At 46.2% G+C, this 5,000-nt stretch overlaps 10 non-coding genes across 10 annotated transcripts; all 10 read left to right on the top strand.

Moving 5' to 3' along the window:
- Window positions 1–329: 329 nt before the first annotated feature.
- LOC123415574 lies at window positions 330–448 on the top strand. Its single transcript, XR_006615285.1, has one exon. It is a non-coding gene; the product is annotated as a 5S ribosomal RNA (ribosomal RNA).
- A 362-nt stretch (window positions 449–810) lies between these two features.
- LOC123416591 lies at window positions 811–929 on the top strand. Its single transcript, XR_006616202.1, has one exon. It is a non-coding gene; the product is annotated as a 5S ribosomal RNA (ribosomal RNA).
- A 359-nt stretch (window positions 930–1,288) lies between these two features.
- On the top strand, window positions 1,289–1,407 carry LOC123415452. The gene has a single exon (XR_006615170.1). It is a non-coding gene; the product is annotated as a 5S ribosomal RNA (ribosomal RNA).
- Window positions 1,408–1,788: 381 nt separating this feature from the next.
- Window positions 1,789–1,907, top strand: LOC123416906. The gene has a single exon (XR_006616501.1). It is a non-coding gene; the product is annotated as a 5S ribosomal RNA (ribosomal RNA).
- A 353-nt stretch (window positions 1,908–2,260) lies between these two features.
- On the top strand, window positions 2,261–2,379 carry LOC123415656. Its single transcript, XR_006615364.1, has one exon. It is a non-coding gene; the product is annotated as a 5S ribosomal RNA (ribosomal RNA).
- A 365-nt stretch (window positions 2,380–2,744) lies between these two features.
- On the top strand, window positions 2,745–2,863 carry LOC123416063. Its single transcript, XR_006615746.1, has one exon. It is a non-coding gene; the product is annotated as a 5S ribosomal RNA (ribosomal RNA).
- A 441-nt stretch (window positions 2,864–3,304) lies between these two features.
- On the top strand, window positions 3,305–3,423 carry LOC123416590. The gene has a single exon (XR_006616201.1). It is a non-coding gene; the product is annotated as a 5S ribosomal RNA (ribosomal RNA).
- A 344-nt stretch (window positions 3,424–3,767) lies between these two features.
- On the top strand, window positions 3,768–3,886 carry LOC123415655. Its single transcript, XR_006615363.1, has one exon. It is a non-coding gene; the product is annotated as a 5S ribosomal RNA (ribosomal RNA).
- A 344-nt stretch (window positions 3,887–4,230) lies between these two features.
- LOC123415800 lies at window positions 4,231–4,349 on the top strand. Its single transcript, XR_006615498.1, has one exon. It is a non-coding gene; the product is annotated as a 5S ribosomal RNA (ribosomal RNA).
- A 362-nt stretch (window positions 4,350–4,711) lies between these two features.
- LOC123415450 lies at window positions 4,712–4,830 on the top strand. The gene has a single exon (XR_006615169.1). It is a non-coding gene; the product is annotated as a 5S ribosomal RNA (ribosomal RNA).
- The last annotated feature ends 170 nt before the right edge of the window (window positions 4,831–5,000 follow it).

Raw genomic sequence — 5,000 nt, 5'->3', positions numbered from 1 at the left:
TAAATATATTTTTGCGCCACGTAACAAGGATGACGCGGGACCGTGATCTATATGACCTCGTTTTCTTATTTTTGACGTTTACTAGTTTTCTTATTTTTGACGTTTGTGATATGTTTTAGCTTGCCCCTCCCGTGTCCATTGCCACATTTGCCTCGACAACGGTGACGAGTTTAACACAAGAATTTCACCGCTCCCTCTCTACCCCGACAACACGAGCACCGCCACGACCTCTGTGACTTTTCCCACCGCGCATGACACCCAACGACTAGTAGTAGTAGTAGTAGTAGTAGTAGGGGCAAGCATAAGGAACAAATAGATAGTTGCATGTCGGATGCGATCATACCAGCACTAAAGCATCGGATCCCATCAGAACTCCGAAGTTAAGCGTGCTTGGGCGAGAGTAGTACTAGGATGGGTGACCTCCTGCGAAGTCCTCGTGTTGCATTCCCCTTTTTAAATATATTTTTGCGCCACGTGACAAGGATGACGCGGGACCGTGATCTATATGACCTCGTTTTCTTATTTTTGACGTTTACTAGTTTTCTTATTTTTGACGTTTGTGATATGTTTTAGCTTGCCCCTCCCGTGTCCATTGCCACATTTGCCTCGACAACGGAGACGAGTTTAACACAAGAATTTCACCGCTCCCTCTCTACCCCGACAACACGAGCACCGCCACGACCTCTTTGACTTTTCCCACCGCGCATGACACCCAACGACTAGTAGTAGTAGTAGTAGTAGTAGCAGTAGTAGCAGTAGTAGCAGTAGTAGTAGGGGCAAGCATAAGGAACAAATAGATAGTTGCATGTCGGATGCGATCATACCAGCACTAAAGCACCGGATCCCATCAGAACTCCGAAGTTAAGCGTGCTTGGGCGAGAGTAGTACTAGGATGGGTGACCTCCTGGGAAGTCCTCGTGTTGCATTCCCCTTTTTAAATATATTTTTGCGCCACGTGACAAGGATGACGCGGGACCGTGATCTATATGACCTCGTTTTCTTATTTTTGACGTTTACTAGTTTTCTTATTTTTGACGTTTGTGATATGTTTTAGCTTGCCCCTCCCGTGTCCATTGCCACATTTGCCTCGTCAACGGAGACGAGTTTAACACAAGAATTTCACCGCTCCATTTCTACCCCGACAACACGAGCACCGCCACGACCTCTCTGACTTTTCCCACCGCGCATGACACCCAACGACTAGTAGTAGTAGTAGTAGTAGCAGTAGTAGCAGTAGTAGCAGTAGTAGTAGGGGCAAGCATAAGGAACAAATAGATAGTTGCATGTCGGATGCGATCATACCAGCACTAAAGCACCGGATCCCATCAGAACTCCGAAGTTAAGCGTGCTTGGGCGAGAGTAGTACTAGGATGGGTAACCTCCTGGGAAGTCCGCGTGTTGCATTTCCCTTTTTAAATATATTTTTGCGCCACGTGACAAGGATGACACGGGACCGTGATCTATATGACATCGTTTTCTTATTTTTGACGTTTACTAGTTCTCTTATTTTTGACGTTTGTGATATGTTTTAGCTTGCCCCTCCCGTGTCCATTGCCACATTCCTCGAGAACGGAGACGAGTTTAACACAAGAATTTCACCGCTCCCTCTCTACCCCGACAACACGAGCACCGCCACGACCTCTGTGACTTTTCCCACCGCGCATGACACCCAACGACTAGTAGTAGTAGTAGTAGTAGTAGTAGTAATAGTAGTAGTAGTAGTAGTACTAGTAATAGTAGTAGTAGTAGTAGGGGCAAGCATAAGGAACAAATAGATAGTTGCATGTCGGATGCGATCATACCAGCACTAAAGCACCAGATCCCATCAGAACTCCGAAGTTAAGCGTGCTTGGGCGAGAGTAGTACTAGGATGGGTGACCTCCTGGGAAGTCCTCGTGTTGCATTCCCCTTTTTAAATATATTTTTGCGCCACGTGACAAGGATGACGCGGGACCGTGATCTATATGACCTCGTTTTCTTATTTTTGACGTTTACTAGTTTTCTTATTTTTGACGTTTGTGATATGTTTTAGCTTGCCCCTCCCGTGTCCATTGCCACATTTGCCTCGACAACGGAGACGAGTTTAACACAAGAATTTCACCGCTCCCTCTCTACCCCGACAACACGAGCACCGCCACGACCTCTTTGACTTTTCCCACCGCGCATGACACCCAACGACTAGTAGTAGTAGTAGCAGTAGTAGCAGTAGTAGCAGTAGTAGTAGGGGCAAGCATAAGGAACAAATAGATAGTTGCATGTCGGATGCGATCATACCAGCACTAAAGCAGCGGATCCCATCAGAACTCCGAAGTTAAGCGTGCTTGGGCGAGAGTAGTACTAGGATGGGTGACCTCCTGGGAAGTCCTTGTGTTGCATTCCCCTTTTTAAATATATTTTTGCGCCACGTGACAAGGATGACGCGGGACCGTGATCTATATGACCTCGTTTTCTTATTTTTGACGTTTACTAGTTTTCTTATTTTTGACGTTTGTGATATGTTTTAGCTTGCCCCTCCCGTGTCCATTGCCACATTTGCCTCGACAACGGAGACGAGTTTAACACAAGAATTTCACCGCTCCCTCTCTACCCCGACAACACGAGCACCGCCACGACCTCTCTGACTTTTCCCACCGCGCATGACACCCAACGACTAGTAGTAGTAGTAGTAGTAGTAGTAGCAGTAGTAGCAGTAGTAGCAGTAGTAGTAGGGGCAAGCATAAGGAACAAATAGATAGTTGCATGTCGGATGCGATCATACCAGCACTACAGCACCGAATCCCATCAGAACTCCGAAGTTAAGCGTGCTTGGGCGAGAGTAGTACTAGGATGGGTGACCTCTTGGGAAGTTCTCGTGTTGCATTTCACTTTTTAAATATATTTTTGCGCCACGTGACAAGGATGACACGGGACCGTGATCTATATGACATCGTTTTCTTATTTTTGACGTTTACTAGTTTTCTTATTTTTGACGTTTGTGATATGTTTTAGCTTGCCCCTGCCGTGTCCATTGCCACATTCCTCGAGAACGGAATCGAGTTTAACACAAGAATTTCACCGCTCCCTCTCTACCCCGACAACACGAGCACCGCCACGACCTCTGTGACTTTTCCCACCGCGCATGACACCCAACGACTAGTAGTAGTAGTAGTAGTAGTAGTAGTAGTAGTAATAGTAGTAGTAGTAGTAGTACTAGTAGTAGTAGTAGTAGTAATAGTAGTAGTAGTAGTAGTAATAGTAGTAGTAGTAGTACTAGTAGTAGTAGTAGTAGGGGCAAGCATAAGGAACAAATAGATAGTTACATGTCGGATGCGATCATACCAGCACTAAAGCACCGGATCCCATCAGAACTCCGAAGTTAAGCGTGCTTGGGCGAGAGTAGTACTAGGATGGGTGACCTCCTGGGAAGTCCTCGTGTTGCATTCCCCTTTTTAAAAATATTTTTGCGCCACGTGACAAGGATGACGCGGGACCGTGATCTATATGACCTCGTTTTCTTATTTTTGACGTTTACTAGTTTTCTTATTTTTGACGTTTGTGATATGTTTTAGCTTGCCCCTCCCGTGTCCATTGCCACATTTGCCTCGACAACGGAGACAGGTTTAACACAAGAATTTCACCGCTCCCTCTCTACCCCGACAACACGAGCACCGCCACGACCTCTTTGACTTTTCCCACCGCGCATGACACCCAACGACTAGTAGTAGTAGTAGCAGTAGTAGCAGTAGTAGTAGGGGCAAGCATAAGGAACAAATAAATAGTTGCATGTCGGATGCGATCATACCAGCACTAAAGCAGCGGATCCCATCAGAACTCCGAAGTTAAGCGTGCTTGGGCGAGAGTAGTACTAGGATGGGTGACCTCCTGGGAAGTCCTTGTGTTGCATTCCCCTTTTTAAATATATTTTTGCGCCACGTGACAAGGATGACGCGGGACCGTGATCTATATGACCTCGTTTTCTTATTTTTGACGTTTACTAGTTTTCTTATTTTTGACGTTTGTGATATGTTTTAGCTTGCCCCTCCCGTGTCCATTGCCACATTTGCCTCGACAACGGAGACGAGTTTAACACAAGAATTTCACCGCTCCCTCTCTACCCCGACAACACGAGCACCGCCACGACCTCTTTGACTTTTCCCACCGCGCATGACACCCAACGACTAGTAGTAGTAGTAGCAGTAGTAGCAGTAGTAGTAGGGGCAAGCATAAGGAACAAATAAATAGTTGCATGTCGGATGCGATCATACCAGCACTAAAGCAGCGGATCCCATTAGAACTCCGAAGTTAAGCGTGCTTGGGCGAGAGTAGTACTAGGATGGGTGACCTCCTGGGAAGTCCTTGTGTTGCATTCCCCTTTTTAAATATATTTTTGCGCCACGTGACAAGGATGACGCGGGACCGTGATCTATATGACCTCGTTTTCTTATTTTTGACGTTTACTAGTTTTCTTATTTTTGACGTTTGTGATATGTTTTAGCTTGCCCCTCCCGTGTCCATTGCCACATTTGCCTCGTCAACGGAGACGAGTTTAACACAAGAATTTCACCGCTCCATTTCTACCCCGACAACACGAGCACCGCCACGACCTCTCTGACTTTTCCCACCGCGCATGACACCCAACGACTAGTAGTAGTAGTAGTAGTAGTAGCAGTAGTAGCAGTAGTAGCAGTAGTAGTAGGGGCAAGCATAAGGAACAAATAGATAGTTGCATGTCGGATGCGATCATACCAGCACTAAAGCACCGGATCCCATCAGAACTCCGAAGTTAAGCGTGCTTGGGCGAGAGTAGTACTAGGATGGGTAACCTCCTGGGAAGTCCGCGTGTTGCATTTCCCTTTTTAAATATATTTTTGCGCCACGTGACAAGGATGACACGGGACCGTGATCTATATGACATCGTTTTCTTATTTTTGACGTTTACTAGTTCTCTTATTTTTGACGTTTGAGATATGTTTTAGCTTGCCCCTCCCGTGTCCATTGCCACATTCCTCGAGAACGGAGAC

This window comes from Hordeum vulgare, unplaced genomic scaffold (genome assembly GCF_904849725.1).
Source record: "Hordeum vulgare subsp. vulgare unplaced genomic scaffold, MorexV3_pseudomolecules_assembly, whole genome shotgun sequence".
NCBI classification, from domain to species: Eukaryota; Viridiplantae; Streptophyta; class Magnoliopsida; order Poales; family Poaceae; genus Hordeum; species Hordeum vulgare.
The sequence above is the reverse complement of the archived record's forward strand: the minus strand, read 5'-3'. Positions and strand labels throughout refer to the sequence as shown.